At 39.6% G+C, this 21,084-nt stretch overlaps 2 long non-coding RNA genes across 3 annotated transcripts in view; both read left to right on the top strand.

Moving 5' to 3' along the window:
* LOC145550042 (uncharacterized) overlaps positions 1–5,996 on the top strand; it is a 36,378-nt gene extending 30,382 nt beyond the window's left edge. For both annotated transcript variants that reach the window (XR_014085894.1, XR_014085893.1), the window contains exon 3: positions 5,735–5,996. This is a non-coding gene — a long non-coding RNA (uncharacterized LOC145550042). The remainder of the gene's footprint in view (positions 1–5,734) is intronic.
* Positions 5,997–11,176: 5,180 nt separating this feature from the next.
* Positions 11,177–12,466, top strand: LOC103458161 (uncharacterized). The gene is made up of 3 exons (XR_532547.2): positions 11,177–11,437; positions 11,531–11,700; positions 12,278–12,466. It is a non-coding gene; the product is annotated as an uncharacterized LOC103458161 (long non-coding RNA).
* The last annotated feature ends 8,618 nt before the right edge of the window (positions 12,467–21,084 follow it).

Here is a 21,084-nt window from a genome sequence, read left to right as displayed (position 1 = left end):
ATGTATGGATGCAAATCAATGAAATAAAATATGAATATAAAAAAAGAAAAAATATGTATGCATGTGCAGAGTAGCAGGTGGATAGAGAGATAGAGTAGTCGCCCCAGAGAAACTAACTGCGTTTCCATGAATAAGGTAAGGTCATTTTATTTATATAGCACATTTTCAGCAACAAGGCCAGAGTGTTTTACATGAATTCGAATAAATGCAAACAAAACAACAAAAACAAAAAAAGAAAGAGAAACGAGCACAACAAAAGAAAACTACACTTTAAAATGTTCCAAGCTTTGTGCACCAAATGTCCACCACACTTTGACAGCATTCTGCTAATGTCGAAAAAACATAATTTTGCAATTGCAACGTTTCCATTAAATATGAAGTGGAATTAAAGCCACTTGTGAATAAGCTTGTTCATGGGATAAGTCATTAAAAATCATGGCAGTGACAGATGTAAACAGTTACATGAGATATATTTATAATTCAGTCTTGGAGCTAACGTTCGTCATCTATCAGCCAATCAGAGGTGACGCCTGTGTCTCATTAAGGCGTTGGAGCGACAAGCTCCGCCTACTTGGGAGTGGCTAGATATGCTGTGTTTTGGGAAAATTGTAGTTGATTTTACATTAGAGCTGTGGATTCAACATGCTGGAATGACACAACTTTTTCTGAACTGTGTGAAGCTGTGAGAGCTCTGGTGGATCCAGCTGCAAACACTCATCCTCCAATCACTTCCTGTCGTCTTCTTTGCCAGTAGTAACGTCTGGCTGTTGAAAAAATTAATAATTTTATTGCAGTTTTGCAAAATACATCCAGATTTTGTGCTACCTGGTGTTGATCTTTACCACATTAAATCCCAGTAAAACACATGAAGTTAGTGGGTGTAATGAGTCAAAACCTGAAAAATCCTCAGGTTTTTATTAACTTGCCAAGATGCTGTAGATGTAAAAGGAGCAGCCACTTCTGTACCATGGTGTGTCTGTGTGTGCGTGCGTGTGTGTGTGTGTGTGTGGTTTTATTTTTGACGTTCTTCAGGTAGGAAAGTTTCAGCAGCAGATTTCTGCTCTAATTCCTGACAGCTGGGCCCCCTTTCGTCTTAGCTGCTGGTGAGTAATGAACTGTCATCGGCGAGGGACACATTGGAAGACGGTCCTCCCCTGGTCAAAGACGATAATTAGTGTTGATCACCGGCGCTGTAGGAGTAATGACTGCCTGTCTGGTGTTTGTGTGGCTCTGCCAGCAGCTGGATCCCTTCAGCTGCTCACCTTTCTGGAAACGTGTCGGGGAGGCAACTAAAGTTTATTTCTTATAAGTTTTAAGTAACGTGATGTATATTTTTGATATCACTTATGTACTTTGACCACACACTACATTGCCTGTCGTGTGTCATGGGGTAAATTTCACAAAATTCTGGTGAAGTGCCACAAAAACAAAATAAATCTAAACATTTTTAGTTCACAAAAATAAACTCAATCTTACGGTGTTTTCACACCTGTTAGTCCGGTAGACTCGGTTCGATTGGGGACCAGAACTGGAACATTTGTTACGTTTTCTGTGTCAAACAATCAAACCCGTCGATGACCTGTTCCCCACCTGGCCTGAGGTGGCGCTGCTGCACCAAGAACTACTGAAGGAAACGACACAAAAACCTAGCTGCGATTTTATTATGAATGTCGTAATAAATCTTTGTCAATAATCTAATTTGAAAAAAGACAATTTTGCAATTGCAGCGTTTCTATTAAATAAGAAATGTGACTGAAATCACTAGAATAAGTTTGTTCAAGCAATAAGTAAAAATCATGATGCCAACGTATGTAAACGGTTCCATGAGGTATTTTTATTTTTCAGCCATCAGAGGAGACGTTGACGTGTTTTAATCAAGTCCCTTATACATGTGGCATTCGTTTTCATAATTCCAAATTGCACAATTTTATGGCCAATGAAATCACAGATGCTGATCGAAACTTCCTTCTTAACAAAATGTAAAGAGAAATGGAGTGGTGACCGATTTTAACGGTTGTAGGATCTCTCTGTTGTCTTTGGTCATTTCTCCCACTAGCAATAAACTCGCTCGTTTGTTTTGGGAGTATTTACCCAGAATGCTCTGCGCTGTTGTCCTCTTCCTGCTTTTGGAGCGGACTCTGGTCCATTTACATTCGCATATGCATTCCAACTGCACCAGAGTTCACTTCAACCAAACCAGGACTTAGGATTTTAGGTGGACCAGAGATTTGTCCAATCAAAGTTTGACAATGCATTCACACCTTTCCAAACAAACCATACTTGTTAGACAAATTAGAGTTTGATTCAACATCACTGGTGTGAACGCCCCCTTAAAGACCACCGGATGCTGAATTGGGTCATCTAATAAGAGTTTCCTACGATTCTCCAGCTGAGTTTGCAAGATGTGCTAAACAGCCCGTCTTTTCTGCTGATGCGGCACGTTTGCAGCCATAGGAAACCCGTACTCGCCGTCCCTGTTAACTGTGTAAAACTTTGACTTTTAAAATCCTCCAAAGATCCCAGAATGTTGCTGTCTGGAACCCGGAATCATTACGGCTCCGTTCTGTGAACCTGCACAGTGACAACTCCTGCAGTAGACAAATTGGTTGCTTACTGAAACTGCCAAGTCATCCGTTTTAGAAATTGGCTCCAGTTTAAGCAGGAAAAACAACAGTTCTGACGTCCCAGGCTTCATTCAAGTTAGTAAAATTAAAGTTAAAAGTTTGGATTGGTGCCACTACATTTCTACTTAAATGACAGCTAAAGAGGAGCTAAAAGCCTTTGCTTCCCCCGAGACGAATCATTGTGTGCATGGATTTTTATCTACCGTCTCCTTTTCCCCCCACCAATTTGCTGCTCCGCCGTACATATGGCAACTTCCCGTTCAACTTCAGATAATGAAGGCGGTTTCACACAGCTTCTACTTTCCATACATTAGCCCATATGCATCACAGCATTGACAGCTAGCGGCCTCAGCGTAACGACCTTCCTTCATCTCCAAAAGCTCTGGATGCGGATGGAATTGCTTCCAGGATGACATGCGTTTCATGTGGTGCGAGTTCCCACATTATTGATTTACTTCGTCTTTCAGCTGGACTATTTTCAGTCTGGATGTTCCTGAAAGCCAGGAGTTTGGTAAGCCACACTTTTTCAAACTGTTCTGACCCAAATTCTTGTGTCTGGTAGATTGCACTGAATTTAAAATAAAAGTGTTATTCATACATACTCCATATCTGTATTTTTACCTACTTTGTGTCTTTCAGCTCATACTGCCTCTGTTCATTATTCACATCTGAACTGAAATACTCTACATCTGTGCATTTCTAGCCTCACTTCAGTGGCTGCACATTTGGTTCAATCTTTTGAATTAATGAAGAACAATCAGGTGCAGGTGGATAAATGACAAAACATTAAAACCACCTGAAAATACTCATTTTTTTAAAGAGGGTATTATTATGTATTTTTTAGGCACGTAGTGACATTTTATAGCATAATCAACAACTTACCTTCAAAGTGTTGTAGATGAAATATGACTTAAATAAAACTCCTTGAAATTTGAGCTCTGTTTCTTTAAGAAACTCTGACTTTTTCTGAGTCTCCGCCTCCAGGAAGTCATCACAACGTATCTCCTCTATTAACCCTTTAACAAAATTGTTACCAGCATTGCACTGAGAAGCGGCTCCTATAACGAGCTCAGCTAATGTACAGTTCCACCAGGTGTTTGCTAATTTCTTCTGGCTAGTCTGAAGGAGCTGACTGGAGGAGTTCTTTCTCACTTCCACCAGTAGTAACTGTAGCTATTTTAATTTTAATGGAGATTCAGCTACTGTGGCTGAATGGAAAACCTTAGCTATACTTAGTGATAACTGGGAGTTCACACTGTTTAGTTTTAGTGTTGGGTTTTAAAGTTTCTCTGCAGACTCAGTTTGAACACAGAACTGTATTCATTCGAAACATGTGTGTACAGAACCAACATAGCTGTACCAAAAACTTCCAGTTCATAATTGTGTACCGGTAAGTTCACATGTAAAAATAATAATAATAATAACACATAGTACTTAAAGAGCAAATTAGGAGCCAGAAGAGTCAGATGAGTCAAATGACACATAACTCTTAATTCCCATCATTAGCTATGAGCTCTGTCTCTCACAGGTCATATAAAGGAGGTACGTTGTGAAATGATGTTCTAGCAGGCTATTATTGTTCCTCCTTAATTTATTACCTTTCATGTTCAGACAAGATTCCTTCAGCTGCGATCGAGGTAACCCTGGAGCATCGTTCTTCAGTGTTCCTTCAGTGCAACTTCATTACAAAGATGAGTCATTGCTCCTTCAAGAAAAATTAAATTACATTTTTGTTCGGCGCTAAATATACTTTTTCTAACCCCAAACGAGTCGTTTTTAAAGAAACAACCCTCCCAAAAAGTTTAGTTTGAACAAATCCTTTAATGTCCCGTGGCAACCATTCAAGACACAGCATGTCCTTGTTTCAAGGCGATGAGCTGCTCTTTCTAAGCTTCTGCCTCACAGAGCAGCCCTGCCCTGTCACTCCCCCACTCAGCTCCTTCAAACTAGCCAGCAGCTATTAGCAAACACCGGGTGGACCTGCGTGTCTGCTGAGCTCGTAATGAGAAGTGGCTCCTGAAATACTGGTAAAAACGTCGATAAAGGGTTAATAGAAGAGCGATGTTGTAATGACTTCCTGAAGCCGGAGCTTCAGAAAGAGCAGGAGCTTCTTAAAGCTACAGAGGCCCAATAACAACTGAAGTTAATATAGTGAATAGTTATGTTATAAATGCCACTATATGCCTGGAAAATACACACTTCTGCCGCTTTTAGTAGCTTTTCAATCAAATACTTTTTTGTTCTTTCTTGAGTGATTTCTTGGATGGATACTTTTTACTCACACTTGTGTAAAGCAGTGCTATTACTTGAGTACAGTTTTTAGTGAGTCCATCCACCACTGCAGATGGCCTTTAAATTATTACCATTTAAAAGAAACAACAGTTACACCAGTTATTTATAAAATGTTTTAAAGTGAACTTTTGTGCTGTGAATGTGGCAAATTTATTTTATTTGATTTAAGGTGAAAGGTCTCTGATAAAAAGAATATTTAACTTTTTTTTCCCCTTAATTGGACGACATGTTAAAGCAGTTGGTAGTGCAGAAAAGCATTCAGTGGTATCGGGGTGATATAGACAAACCTTTTTTTGTTGGTCTGACACACACACACACACACCCGCACACCCCCCCACACACACACACACGCACACACACACACACGCACACGCACACGCACACACACACACACACACACACAAAGCTGTGGAATAAGCAGAATTTGTGGTTGTAATGAGACAATGTCAAAATGTTGAAAAGGACTAAAGGTAGGAATACTTTGGCAGAACATTGTAAAATCTGTTAGGTCAAAATGTGTTCATTAAAAACACTGGAATTGTTGTGGGAATTGTTTGCCTTTTTCCCTTCACCTAAAGTAGTTACAGCAGCTTCACAGCATTTACGACTGCGCTGCCAGGCGCCAGGTGACACCTCAAAGATCGCCCAACAATTCTCCTGACGCTCCAATAAAGGACCCGGGTTTTTATTTCGCCATCGCCCTGACTCCTTTTGAACGCTGGGGTCATCGGTTCAAGCCAAGCCCTTGAAATCAGGCCGCTGGCACCGTCCTGCGTTATTAACTTTGCAGGTTGAAGCAATAATCTCTTTTTTGCCAGGAGCTGCAACGGCAATCTTCATCTGCTGGAGTGGTGCACCGACGCGGGTTCCTCTGATTTGTAGGATGGCGTCGAGAGTGCGCAGCAATTATCGGATGTTGGAACCACACAAGCTGCACCTCCAGGCCGGCGTCAGGCGTGAAGATCTGATGCAGCCGAACAGCAGGAAGCGACGGCTCCTCCAGAGCAATAATTGCTCCGTCGTTTGTCTGCAAGTCAACAGCCGCAAAAATGCCATGAATTAAACATTTTTCCTCCCCTCCCTCTCTATTGTTTTGTTGTGTAACTTCTCATGTCGAGTAAAATGAGGACTAATTATCTGCAGTAACTCATCTGAAAGCGGAATGAGAGGAGCTCACGTTTCCGAGCTCAGAAATCCGCCTGGCGACAACAGAAACAGGAGCAGTTTGTTGACCCCACATTATCTGAGGGTCCTCTGATTGTTTTTTCCCATGGAGCCCAACATTTGGAGGGCCTTCACGGCTCCCTTCACGCAAGCATGTGCAGGGAAGAAATCTGGCTTCCCAACAAGAAATTGGTGGCTGAAATGATCCGCAGCCAGGACTTGTGGTTCAGTGTGGGTTGTTGGGAGTTGTTTGAGTGTGTATCTCACAATTAGGGCGTGTATATTATAAGAAAAAAAAGGTGAATGTGTCATGATTCTTCAAGTCCTATCATTTAGTTTTGTTCTGTGAAAAAAAAGAAAATTCATTTATTTGAAAGACAATTAGAACGTCAAATATTTTAAAGTGAGAATGTGTTTTTATGTAACCTCTTTTTAATAACACACACTTCCTAACTTTTTTATTTTTTTCCCACATTTTGACACATTGCGACCACAGATTTCAGCAGATTTTATTGGCATTTTATGTGACAGACGCAAAATCATGTATCTTTCCGAAATGGAAAGAACACAACAACCATCCCAAGATAATTTGTTCCAAGAGACACCGGGGCTGTAAGGGTTAAAACGTTTTTAAATTCCTGGCACTTATGTTCAGACCCCTCTGCCCTAACACCGCAAAATAAAAAGTCCTATAATGAGTAAATCAAGCCCATCTGAGTGTAATTACTGTAAAAACCTCAGAGGCCTCGTTGAGAAAAGGCTTGAGAAATCTTGTCAGATGAGAGCAAAATGCTACTTTTTAGATCCATGTTTTATCAGGATCTTAGGTTAGTTGTTTTTATGGTTGCTTCTGTTTTACTGCACTTTGCTCAGTGCTTATTCATTGTTGTTCATGTTTATTTCTTGTGTTTAGTTATTCTTTAGTCAATTAGAATTACATTTCGCCAATCTCTACTCCACCGTTCCTCTCCCTCAGCTTGCCTTCTGCTCTCCCCGATCAGCTGCACCTTGTTTCTTCTACATTGTTCCAGCGATCAACCAACCAGTATGTAACCACCTGTGTTCCACTCACTCACTTCTTGCTAGCTTCTCCTGCTATGCCCTGCTATCTTGATGCACCTGGTTCCTGTTTTCTCTCACCATGTACATTTTTTAAGTTAAGTTATTCACTTTCTGCCCATCATCACCACTTCACAACATGACACGTTTGCTGTGGTGGAAAGATAAATAGTGTCAAAAGTATTGACAAACCTTAAAAGAACCATTAATTTACAAAAGAAAAGTACAGATCAAACAATGTGGAAAAACAAAATGAACAATGCTTTGGTTCCCTCTGTGTGTAGAACCAGAATCCTTTCACTTGACCTAAGCACAGGAATGCTGCTTCCATTACAAATGTGAACAAAACTTTGTCGATATTCTGCTAACGTTGAAGAAATTTTGCAAATGCACTGTTTCCATTAAATTTGAAACATGATTAGAATAACGCTCACATGAGTTTGTTCACATGATAAGGTGTTAAAACCATGCCGTGCCGTGGCCCTCCAATCACTTCCTATTCTTTTTCTTCATGGTTTGCCCAGTGGCAACATCTGGTTGTTGATCATGTGACTGGTGTGATGCTTCCATTGACTTTTTATGAAATAGACTAATTTCAATATGGCCAAAAAATTGCCTCATCTTAGATTCAAAAATTTTTTTTTTTTCGAAAAACAAGATTTTTTTTTCAAAATTGCAGTGTTTCCATACAGCAAATTTATTTTCAAAATGTCAAATTGCGCAATTATACAGTAAACAGAAATGTAGCAAGTGAAAAATGTTTGCTCTAATCCAGTGGAAAGGCCTGAAAATGGTTTTCGCTGCACTCCAGCAGCTCATGTAAGGGATAACGGGTAACTGTGTGTCAAACCATGCAAACAAAACAGTGTCAGCTTCTGTGCTTGCTAGGTTTTTATTCTAAAAGGTGGTTAATCACCAATTATTTGGCGTGCCAAGATTTCAGCAATCCAAAAACCTGACGGAGCATGTCACAGTAGACCGGAGCTCAGCGGCTGTTTACTTTAGAACCACCAAACTGAACCAAACTAACCTGTGGGACCGGTGGGCGGAGCGCCGTGAAAACACGACTCCCGTTCTGCAGAAAGCCCCTCGGATCCTACCATGCTCTGCCGTTCTGTTAATTATTTCTCTCCGCTGGTATTTGACACCTGGCAGGGGGGAACGTCGGCGCAAATCCCGCAGTCTGCAGCTGAGCTGATCAGCAATTAATATCCGTCATTTCTTGTCTCCCTTTAGCCCAAGGTGTGGCCGCAGAAAGAACTGTTGCTGCGCTCTCCCACGTGTGTTGCAATAAGTTGTCTTGGCACACCTTAAATGCTGGGAAGGAATTCAGTGAGATGAGTGCTTAAGGTTGAGTGAAACCAGGTAACAGAATTACACAGGCTTCAACTACACCACTTAGCAAGGGTGTAACAACACATGTAGGGATCCATGAGATAAGTCAGTACCTAATGTTCAGATCATGAGGTGAGGTTTTCACACATTATCCAGTCGGTGAGCATATTCTTAAATATCCTGTAGAAGGAATCCAAAACTATTCATCATTTTTGTTTTGTTTGCAGTTGTTTGGGAACAGAACACCAGATTAGAAATTATTATTAGATACTTTGCTGACCCTTAGCCACGCGAGGCGACAAGACGGACGTCGGAAAGTTAGGGATGTGATTGTTTTCCCCAAGTTGTTTTTGCCAGCATAGCCATGGCTTCTACTTCTACAAGTCCAGCTAATTTATGTTTGGAAGTATCACACCTAGTTGGAGCTCATAGATGGCAGAATTTATCAAAATTGGAAACGGCTAGCTTAGAAACCCTCCTGACGTGTGTGTTGATCTGATCCAGTCTCGGACTTCACCTGAATTCCCGCCAGGCACAGACTCGCGTGATAAATAACGTTTCCCTTCACACCGGAACAGACTTAAACACAATGCTTTGGTAAGCTAACTGTAGTGCTGCACTTTGAGCTCACGTCACAGCAAATAAGCAATTGTTTACATGAGGTAACTCGGGGACCTGCAGGGCTGAAACTGTAATAAATGCTGCAATTTTGACCCTGAATCGAACCGAGCTGCAGCTCTCACAATTAACAGAAATAAAATATCTGTGTGTAACTGTAACAGGATTTTATCTTAGCAATGTTATAGATGTCCAGCTTGTCAAAATATGTTTTATTCAATAAAATTCATTTTGTTTAGTTAATAAGTTGTTTCCCCAGAGATTTATTGGTGTAGTAAGTTATGCTGCCCTTGACAGTTGGTGGTTAACATAGCAACCAGTTGACTGCATGTCCCCCACTTTTTCTGTTGAGTTCGGATCAACTCTGCGTTTCTTTTACCAGTATTATATTTTAACATATATTTTAGACAAATGCAATCATATGCAGTGTTTCATGAGTATTTTTGCTATGTTTTGTATCAAGGGATTATCAGTCGACGTCACGTCAGCAGTACATTAACTGACAACACGCTAGCTAATGCTAAAACAGCAAGAATACTGCAGGTAACATTAGCCATGGTATCCCAGCTCTTTCTGCCGTTGTGTTTACAAATAATCCCTCCATATGCTTTAAACTGAACATTTTTGACATTGTGCATTTTAGCTATGTTTAATATTACAACTGCTAACTGCTGCTAATAGCTCATTGGAAGCTATTGCTTTCAATTTGGTGATTTATTGTATTTAATATATAGGTGCTGAAGCTGCTGGGCTGATGCTGACCAGCGACTTGATTTCCTCTTTTGTTATAATAAATACGGTGAACCTGAGTGAGTCATGAAGTCAACCCACTGGAGCTCAGATGAACATAGAAGGGCTACATAATGTGTTTCACTTTGTGATACACTTCCTGAAGTAAAAGGACTTTCAAGTAAAAGGACTTTCAATAATGGTATCATTAAAAAAAAATGCCCTCAATCCCCAAAAACTGATAAAAATGCTGATACTATTATTTTTTTGAGCAATGCTGAAGTCGACACACAGCAGGACGTCTGGAAAACCAGAAAGGTAAAATCATAGCAGCATTTTCAATTGAAAACAGACGTTGCAAATTTTCTGTGATCCAGTAGTCAGTGGTCAGATGGTCTTACAGAGCTGGGATCATAAAGTGTCATAATCCAGTGGAAAGACGGTTTTACATCACTGACCACTTAATAATAATAATATATTTTAAAATAAGCTTTCTGGGCGCATATATAATGTTGTATATTATATATGCATTACATATTATGTATATTATTATTATTATTATTATTATTATTATTATTATTATTATTATTTATTAACCAGTTTGAATTTTCCTCCATCACCCATTGATTATCTAAACCCCAGGCTGGGCCACAGTGCCACCAAATGAGCCACTGTTCAAGTCTGATGTTTTATTTTTTATATTTTATTCACAAAATGTATTTTTTATTCACACCTCAGAAGAATTTAGAGAACAATTAACCAAACAACCATGATTCAGACTGTGGCAGGAAGCCGGAGAGAAACCTGCAACCAGGAAACGTGTCAAAACTTTTTACTCTTTTATCCCATAAATTCAAGTCACTGAACACATCAGGACACATGTTCAGTCTCAGTTCAATTTCACCATCCTCAAAATGGTCACTAATTATGCCTTCTGGGATTTTTTTTCATCTTCCAAATTAGATGTTTTTAGCTCCTCTCCAAAAGCAACTTTATCATCTTCGAGCAGCGGGGCTGGAGAAACTAACATCAGGTGTGACGTCCTGGTTGTTTTTTTCTAGGAAAGAAAATATCAATATATATCGCAAAAACGATATTTACACAGCCCTACTAAATATTTAAATAATAAGTAATATTTTTTTATTTAACGTTAATAGATTAACAATAGATTGGAATATGATTGAATTTTTGCATTTGTGGTTTTTCATACCTGCTGCATTTATCCACTATTATTTTTAATAATGTACAGAAGTCTAGATACTGACCAATGTTTTTCGTACATGGTAGGCTACCTGATTTTTTCTCAATGGTTGCTGATGATTAGACGCATACCTTCTACGCTAAGTAACATTTGATTGCATTTTACAAATTCTGCTTACTTATGAATATTGATCTTCTTACCTTTGTAAAAAGCGTTTGCTGCAAATTGGCGAAGTCAACAAGAGTTTGCCGGTCCTTACGAATGACTGCTTCTATCCATCACTACCTGAATGGGTAGCACTGTTTCCATTGCAGCTTGGAGAAATAATCCAACTTTGATTCAGCCCAAAAATTTTTATAAATGTCAAATTGCACAATTACATGATCAGTGGAAACAGATGGTGTTATGCTAGAAGGTGAGCATCTTTCCGAGATTCAAGGCCTTTGCGGCCTCTTGGAGGTTTACTTTGTGTTTAACTTTATCAACCTTCTTATTGTTCTCCCCACAGGAGGACCATGTTTAACGGTGGACATTGTGTGTTCAGGGTTGTGTGCCTTGCTAGTTTGCCTCCACACAAACTAGGAAGTTTAATTCTGGTCTCATCTGACCAGAGCATGCATTACTCTACACGTTTACGTGAAGTTCACATTATGAAGTAGAATATGTCTCATCAATGAGGTAAATTACTGGCAGCATTGTGTGAAAGGCTTGTGGCAGCACAGCTTCAGTTTGCTTTCAGGGCTTTCGTCAGAGGAGTAACAACTTCCTCATTCTGTGGCTTTCAGTCGTAGGATGAGTTGTGACAAGATTATCAACTGACATGATCGCAGGTTTTGTCTGTTTTGTGTTTGTGGTGCATAAGCATTGCTGAACACACTGCAGTCCATCAAAAAAAAATAAAATGTTAGTAGTGTGAACTAAAAGTAAAGAGATGGTGGCAAGAATGTGTTGTCATATACAGTCAAATAAAGCAAGAAAATATGAGGCGTCGCAGCTTTTATGAACAGCTTACAAAAATGTCTGAATATACCTGGAGCTGCGATATTGCTCTATATGAGGTTGATATAATCCGATACTCATTTTCTGGCTGACATCAGACTGATATCCTTTATCAATATCGGTCCGGGACAGCAATAATTACAAATATGCTGCAGTTTACGGTATAATCAAGACAAAAAGTAGGAAAAATATCTATTTGTGTGAATACATCTGCAAGGCACTGTATCGAATAGTTTTTTTTTTGTTTTCTTTCTAGACTACAAGATGAATCGTCTGGACTCAAATAGAACAAAAACACTGGGATTTCTGATCTGTAATTCGGGTTTCAAAAACAGATGCTTTGTCGAGACATTTTAAGTGAAATGTTTTATTGAAAGAGCACGCCCAGCTTGAGCAAATTATAACTAAATAAAGGCAAAGATGGGAAGAGGCCGGCCGAAATGGAGAGACACTTGTGAGGCAGATTGGAGTTCGTCTTTGAACAACAGTAGTCAAGCAGGACCCACTAAATCCCCCAGGATTCAAATGTAATACCGCCACGGCTTTGAAGCAGGTCGGCCCGACGGACTTTAACGCCCCGTCTTCAAAGTTGCTTTTTGTTTTACACATGCTGTGGCGGACAGAGCGGAGCGAAGAGGCTGCGCCGAGCGCTCAGTTACGCACTTGTGAAAACACACAGACCTGGGTGCCAGTGATCTCACTCTGGGGGTTTTATCAGTCGGAGTCTGGATGAGACTGAGGCAGAGATAGATAGGAGTGAGAGTGAAAATGAGGGCGTTGATATTGAAGAAGATTATGGTCCGGGGCTTAGCGGACCATCGAAAGTAAGACCCGGCGCCTTTAGAGGTTTAGGTCTGGAATATGGAAATCCTGTCCAAACAGACTATCGTGAGAATGGAAGGCCCAGCTCTAAAAGAAAGAGAAATTATGATATAAGATCAGTTTAGTTCAAATTGATTAAAAATTCCCAGAATGTTTAATACAGTTTAAACCAGAACAACACATTGAAGCACACCAACATCTTCAGTCGCTTGGTCAAACATGTAAAAATAACTTTAATTTGTTCAGTCAGTGCAATAAAACAGTCTGTGTTAAATAAATAAACTGAAACTTTATCCAGTTTATTATCCGTTGGTCAACCTATTGACCAACGTAGTCAATAAGTTGACTACATTGTAAAAACTAAACTGTAGCAAATGTTTCAGGAATTGCAATTATGAATTCTAAATATAATGTAAATTAATAATAAAACATGATGCTGCTGGAGTACAAAACACAGAAATAGGCTGAATGAATGGATCTGTTCTTACGGATCACGCACATTGACACCAATACCCAATCAAGACTGATTTTTTCGATATCGGTATCGATACAGATATTAATATCAGATTGGTGCATCTCTAGTTTTTACTTGGGTGTTTGCTGACAGCTGTAAACAGGAATAGGAACAAAGAAAGGGTCAGGTACCATGTAACTGATCCGAATGGAAAGCCTTCATACCTTTTTTTAACAGGACTTGGATTTTAACATTTGACTGTATTAAAAAAAATAAATAAAAAGTGGTGTGTCTCATGGTCTTTTAAATCAGATTTATATTAATACCAGCTTCGTTTATTAGAGTGTTCGATGTGTGCGGACGCATGTTTTAATGCCGTTGAAAATCTAAAAAAGTGTATTGCATGGGACTCATTGCTCTTCCTTCCAAACAGTCGTAGCCAGGGGTGAAAGTAGTTTTAAATTCTTGGGGGTACTATGACAAAAATAATAATAATTTTTTATATATATATATTAGGGTTGTAGTGATACAATAATCTTACGATACGATACGCGATATTCTGCTCACGATACGATATATATATATATATTGCAATATTCAGCAAACGATACAATTCAATACACTTTTGCGATTTTCTGAAAGATTTTAGAGGGACAGAGTGATATTTTTTGACATTTTGTGATTTATAGAGTTGGATTAAATTAATTTAACTGAAAACTGATTAAAAGCACCAACTACACAATACCTGGCTCTGGTTGGATACACACTTAAAGTCGACAGCTGGACAAAATGAATCAAAGAAGTGGTGAGAAAACATGTTTATTTTAATTGAAACAGTACAAACTGTAGCTTACATGCATTTGTAAAATAAATAAAGTGCACCAAGGACCCTGCTCTGAATAGCTTGATACCTTTTTAAGCTTGACACTTAACATCTGAAGGAATCACTCTAAGCCTGATGACCGAATCACTCTCCTGGCGAAGCAAGCAGTGAGTGAGCAAGGTGACAGTTGGATGTTACGGTACTTGCAGATGAATATCGATTTTTTTCTAGGAAAGAAAATATTGATATATATAGCAAAATCGATATGATTACACAGCCCTAATATATATACATTGCTTCTTTATGTGCTTTGGAGTTTCTGTGCTGATAATTTTTTTTGCAAAGCGATTAAAGCTGGGTAGCTCTTGAATTGCTACAAAGTAAAGCTGTATTTCCTTCAGCCCACTGGCTGCAATGTTGACACCTTGAGATGCCATGAGACCTAAATTCTGAACATCATGGCATGGAGTGCATCCCAGTTTTCCATGTCTGGCATAGAACCATTAATTTTAGCTTCTAAACTGATTATATTGATCCTGTGTCCAGAAAGAGGAATAATCAGTAGCTCAGCATTATGACCTGTTTGTTCTGAAGATCCTGCAGCTTCCACTTCTCTTCCTGACATGGCGCCTCCTCACCCTGACTCTCATACTAATAGGAGGAACGACAGAGCTCTGTTAGGTTAAAAGCACATCTTCTGAGGTTGGGATATTTTTCCTCCAACAGGTTCCAGAGAATCACTTCAAACCAGATGTTGGACTGGATTTTATTTCAATGTCATTTGTGAATGTTACAGCCTCATTTTCAACAGTGGCGCTGAAAAGGTTGGAAAAGGTTATTATTTTGGAGAAAGTCTCATCAACTTCAATATTTCCACTAAATAAGAGGCAAAAAAAAGTGTTTTATAAAGGAAAAGCCTCTCAGACTCTGAGCCCGAAAGCACCAAACTATTTTTTTTAATATTAGACAATTAATTTAATTTCACATAATTATCGCGGTAGAAGCCATTTGTTTGTTAAATACTTAATGAAACATATTTACCGTATTTGATGTTTGTTGTAAATGATGTATACTCACAATTTACGAGGTAATTAGTCCAAGTTTGTCGTTTATTGAATGTTCAGAAACTACAGCGGCTGTAAAGCGCCATGAGAAAGGAAAACAAAGGTAAAACAACATAAACAGGTGATCAACTCTAAACCACTCACACATTTTTGCTCTCTCTCTCTCTTTCTGTCATTTAAGCACACCTGTTGCCATGGCAACCTCCTGCGCTCCACAAGTCGACCAGAGACTCTGTTACGTTAAAAACGTAACATTCAGTCCGTTACGATACCAGGTTTGCAGGCTTGATATTTATTTTGCAATCATTAATAAGCCTCTCATGAACACAGCGGTGGTTGATTAGTTGATTTTAAAATTTTAAACTGCTCTGTTATTTTGGTAATGGAACCGAAACGCACAGAATTGCGCAACACCTTGTTGACACAATAATCACTGAGATTTTTATTGTTGTTGGGTCATTAATTTGAACATGTTTTATTGATTTTTTTGTTGTTCTTTAATAAAGTTAAGAATGTTTTAAGCGAACCAGAGGAGGACGTGCTGGTCTCAGCGTCCTGGCTGCGTTCAGTTTGTCACCTAATGCCGAGATCGACTCAAAACCTTCTGCGATCGACGTGTTGCAGCCCTGATCAAAGCACGAACAGTTCAGAAACGGTATGAAATGGGAAAAAAGTTATTTATTAACTGATTAAGTCATGTTTTAGATTGTTCTTGAAAAACTAATCAGTCACGGCTGATTAGTGGGAGAACTCACGGCTGCAGAGTAAACCCGTTGATTTTATACAGCAGACAGCCGCTCCTCTCTTGCAGGTACTGCGTACCCCCGCTAAATCTTTTAGGGGTATGCAGCACCCTGCCGTACCCCCTTACATCACCCCTGGTCGTAGCATGTTCGAAGAGGGTCTTCAGACAGGCTGTAGCAGCTAAAAAGTGTTTGTCAAAAGCCTGATTGTGTACAGAGTCTAAAGAAAAATGAAGGCTTTCAAATCACATTTCGCTCAGTTTCTCAAATCCTTCAAAGAGAGTCGTTTGCCCAGAAGTGCTCTCAAAGGTCTTTCTACTACTGTGTGTTATTTGTGGTCTTCTATTTTGGATGCAGTCTATTTAAATGTGTGTGTGCGTGTGTGTTTGCTGTTGCCCACACAGAAACACTCAGGTTACTATGCTGCCATAATTACGCTCCCTTACTTTTAGCTGTCATAACACAAAATGTTTTGGCTCCGGCAGGACAGCAGAGGTGGTCATGCTGAACAAAACCGCTAAGCAGACGCAGCGAAGCCATGTTTAACCAGAGCAGCTGGCTGGGGCTGCAGTATGCCACCGCTGACAGCAGGAAGGAGCATGAAATAGACTACCATAAACTCTGGAGAGACAATAAAAAGAGAAGCGGCGAGGAGATAAATATATTGATATATAAGCTGCGTGTGGAGAGGCAGGGGAAGAAAAAGGAGGCCTGCGAAGACTTGACTTTGAACTCGCCCTCAAAGAACGCTTTTGAACATTGTTTATCACTTTTTAGATTTCCAACGGCAGACGGGCAGACATCAGCGGCAAAAAAAAATAAAAATCCCCCAGAGAGGCAGCGAGACATAAAAACCAGGCAGAGAGGAGAGGACACACGGTCAGAATGAGAAACAGACAGCGGCGAAAGGATGCGGCTAACGTTGGCTAGCGGGAGCTAACGTTGGCTAGCGGGAGCTAACATTGGCTAGCGGGAGCTAACGTTGGCTAGCGGGAGCTAACGCGGCACTAGTTCCCTTCAAGCCACATTCTGTTTTCTGTGCTCCATCAGGCAGAGTCTGCTGAGGTGGTGTTACTTTGTCAGGGCAGGTCCCCAGCTGTTAGCTGACGGTAGGTGATGCTGAAAACATGCTAGCTGTGTCCCAGCTTCTACTCAGAAGAGCCGTGCTATTTGTGACCAAGCAAAAATGTGTATTAAACCACGAAAAATGTAAATGAGGCATCAGTTTACATCTCTAGATTAAAATTCAAAATAATTCAACAGCTTCCACATTACAGCAAGTAAAAAATAATATTTAGCCTCAATGTTGGAAGCATTTTAGCATTCCGTTTCTTGCTGAATAAAATTGCGCCTACTGTCTAGTGGGATTTTGCTGTTGACTTTAACAAAGAAGTATTCCCAATCCCTCCTGTATAAGAAGTTTGCAAGTCACTGAACAAACTATAATCATGCTGTTTATTCTGGTAAGTCAAAGTTTCTGAAAAAAAGAAAACATCTAGTAGAAATTAAAAATTCATAACCAAAGTTCATACACCAAAAAAACAAACAGAACTAATGATGCTGTTTCCAAATTATTTTTACCATTTCGTATTATAATAGTTCATATTATAATAGTGGACTATAGGTTTTCACACATATGGTCCAGACTGATTGGGGACCAAAATCTGCAACATTTGTTGCATTTTCAGTTTTTAAAAACTTGTTTTCCCACCGTCGCCTGTGGTGGCGCTGCACCAATAACCAGTCAAGGAAATGACACAAAAGTCTATGAAGAAGACACTGAGCTCAATTTCCTTTTTTCACAAAATGTAGACAAATATGGAGTAGCATGAGATTTTAGCGGTTTTAGTATTTATCTTTTGCCTTTGGCCAAAGACCATAAGTCTTTTCTCCTGCTGTCACTGGACTCGCATGCTCATTTTGGTTGTATTTACCCAGGATGCCCTACGCTATAGTACGCTTCCACTGAACTGAGACCTAGGTTTGTAGGCTGACTAAAGTTAGGTTTTTTTGTTTGATTATGTACTCATACTTCCTCAACTGAACTGGACTTTCTATTCAAATGAACGAGAGTCTGATTAAAGTGGACTAAACATGGCTAGTGGGAATACACCTTAAGCAGCTGCTTAGGTCCTAAACAGCACCAAACTATCATTATTTTTATAGTTGTTACACATAAAATAGGTTGATTTCTTCCTGCTGTTGGCAGTGTTTATTAGCTGGTGTTACTTTCAAACAGTTAAAATAATATGGCACACTTCAATCCCACTCTGTGTTGCAAAATCCAAATATTTTTTTAACTTCCTATTCCTGTAAGGTTTAAATTAGCAGACATAAACACACTGGTATGATGTAATCTAATTACAAATGATGTAGCTTAGGAATGATAAATCATCTGCTGCTGGCCTGTTGGTATGGGGAAGCCTCCCAAATAAAAATCTGCCTAGGGTCCCAAAAAGGCTTGGACCGGCCCTGGTGCTTGCAAAGTGACAAATTGTAAGTTGTCAATAGTTCAAGAGCTATTTATCTATGCGAAGGTGTATGTAATGTATTACCTTTTAAAAACAAATCTAACCTTTTTTGAAATGTTTTTGATATGCTTATGTATTTTCGTTGCCTGCAGGTGCATTAAAGTCCAATTTCCAGTCTATTTTAAAGGACCAATCCTTCTGTTTCCAAGGTAACAAGGAGCTGCCATCCAACTATACCACTGAAACAATGCAATATAAGCATACATCTTTCATATGGATTTCCAATTAAGGGAAATCCAGCGTTAATCACACCATCCCCCCTGTGGGAGGCTGAGGAACTGATTGTGATCATTGTTGTTGTGATTTTGGTTTAATTAGATGTGCAATCAGCTTAAGATGGCTGTTTGCTGAAGCATTCCAGTTATACAAAATAATACATTATTATGTAAACGCTGCCAATGAATGGTAAAAGCTTTTAGAAGCACATAATGTTTCCAGGTGTGTTGGCAAGAAATGTCTGAGGAAAAATCGCCGCATTAGTCAGAGAGTGATTCTCCTCCATGTTCAGAGGTGTAAACTTTTCTCTTTCTGAGTGGTAACATGGATCCAGACAGCAGCTCGTTCCCGTGGACAGAAAGAATCTAAGGACTGTCACACATCTGGTTTAACTCTTTTCAGGCTGACAGAAGGTCCTGGAATCTATATTATGATGCTTCTGATGTTAGAGCTCAACATAAGAGGCTTGTTTGTTTATTTATGTTCTATTTGACGTGATACTCTATTTTCTTTATGTTGTGATATCCCCAAAACCCATCAATTATATGATGGGTTTTGGGGATTTTTTTTCACTTTTTTTTCACATTTTCACACAAAATGTTTCTTACAGTTCAAAACATTTGTGGTATGGAGTGTGGAAACTTCTTAATGTTTTATGATTTGTACAAAACCCATACAAGGTCATATTATAACGTTATTCCCTCATCAAAAACATACCTGGAGTGTTGCTTTGATTATGCCATGCATCTTTGAAAAATTCTTTAATCTCCATGGCAACCATTCAGCTGTGCAGAAATGCTGGGTGGACCTAGCCCAGGTCCACCCATTGCAGCCAGTGAGATGCAGCTCCTCCTCAGAGCTGATGTTTCCAAACTTCCGCCTCACAGAGCAGCTCCACCACTCAGCTCCTTCAGACTAGCCAGCAGCTAATTATTCCAGCTGCTCCGGCTTCTTACCACACATTTCTAGATAATTCTTAAATAAACCTTAGACATGGGCTCATCGTTGTGTTTCTTTGTTGGCCCTTTGACTAATTATGAAGTTTAAATTGCCAGAAAGAGGAATCTCAACGTGAGTATTATTTTTAGATGACTACAGCGAGTAGCATTGTGCATATCAAAAGTGTTGAGGTCAAGGCAGCTTTAACAGTTTTGTCTTTCACACTCCATAACCCTGATTTTTATTTCTTTCCAGTTAATCCACTAAACCATATTTCTTTGCCAACGGGCATCAAAAACACTGCGATTATCAGAGTCAAAGTGGCCGTTTATGGCCCGTGATTAAAACACTCTTTGTAAACTTTGAAAAGGAAAAAAAGTAATGGTTGCTTTAGAGAAGAAGTGTTTCCTTTATGTAAGAGCAGAACGGTCGGACTTCGCTAAAGCACCCAGTCTGTGTGACTGACGTCTTAATAAAGCACAGAAACAGCACAGGGATTAGCTCTTAGCAACAAAGATGGAGACCAAACCAAACAGCAATACACAAAAGTTTCACTCAATGAATTACCAGGATAATTATGTAGACGCATCAGCGCATTATTAATACCAGAGACTGCATGACGCGTGTTTACTCTGCCATTCGCATGAAAATCGTCCTTCGAAGTTTATTTGTACTTTATCTACTATGAAAACCAGTCAAGATTTTGCTGACATTGCTGATCCCACTTTGTGACGTTTTCTCAAGTCATCTTTTGCTTTCAACTCTATCTCTAATTCTGTGTTTGGAGAAACGTTTGAATCAAATTTTCATCTCCTTGGTCTGTTTCAGCTGGACCTTCTCTGAGTGACGCCGGTTGTTCTTTTGCTAAGCACACTTTCCCACAACGTAACCCATAAAAGCTGAGAATGTGCCTAATCCTGTCCACTGTTATGACACATGGTCAGCGGCTTAAGTGATCTGGAGACGTCTTAAGATCTCAGTGAAAGGTTATTCCAAAAAAAAAAAAAAAAAAGGAAGCCGGGAGGTAAATAAAGGAGACAACGTTGAGCAGATCTGGGAAAATATTGTCATGGCTGACCTCGTTGCTAAAGTGATTGAAGCCGCTAACATCTCACAGATGTTTACCTAACAGAAGCCCACCGAACCACCAAACGGGCATTTCTGGAAAAATGTGGAGCTCTGCTTTGAAAATCTTTGGTATCTGACAAAATGAGACTCGTATTCTAATTTATTAAATATGTCTGTATGCGGAGACATGTCTGCATTTCACTTGGCTTTTAAGGCGATAAGGGAAAGCAAACTTTGAGCAGATAAGCGTAACCCTGAGCAGACAACAACAAAGTTGCCGTGATTTTATCCTTTCGGGCTTTCCGTCTGTCAGCCACGCAACTTGACGGATTTGAAAATGCTGGCAGTCGTTTTAGAGATGTCAGCGTCAAGATAAGCAGCTACATTGTTCAGGGAATGCATG

Source organism: Poecilia reticulata, chromosome 22 (assembly GCF_904066995.2).
Source record: "Poecilia reticulata chromosome 22, P_reticulata-male-v2, whole genome shotgun sequence".
Lineage (NCBI taxonomy): Eukaryota > Metazoa > Chordata > Actinopteri > Cyprinodontiformes > Poeciliidae > Poecilia > Poecilia reticulata.
Note: the sequence above shows the minus strand (reverse complement) of the source record. Positions and strands in the feature narration are given on the sequence as shown.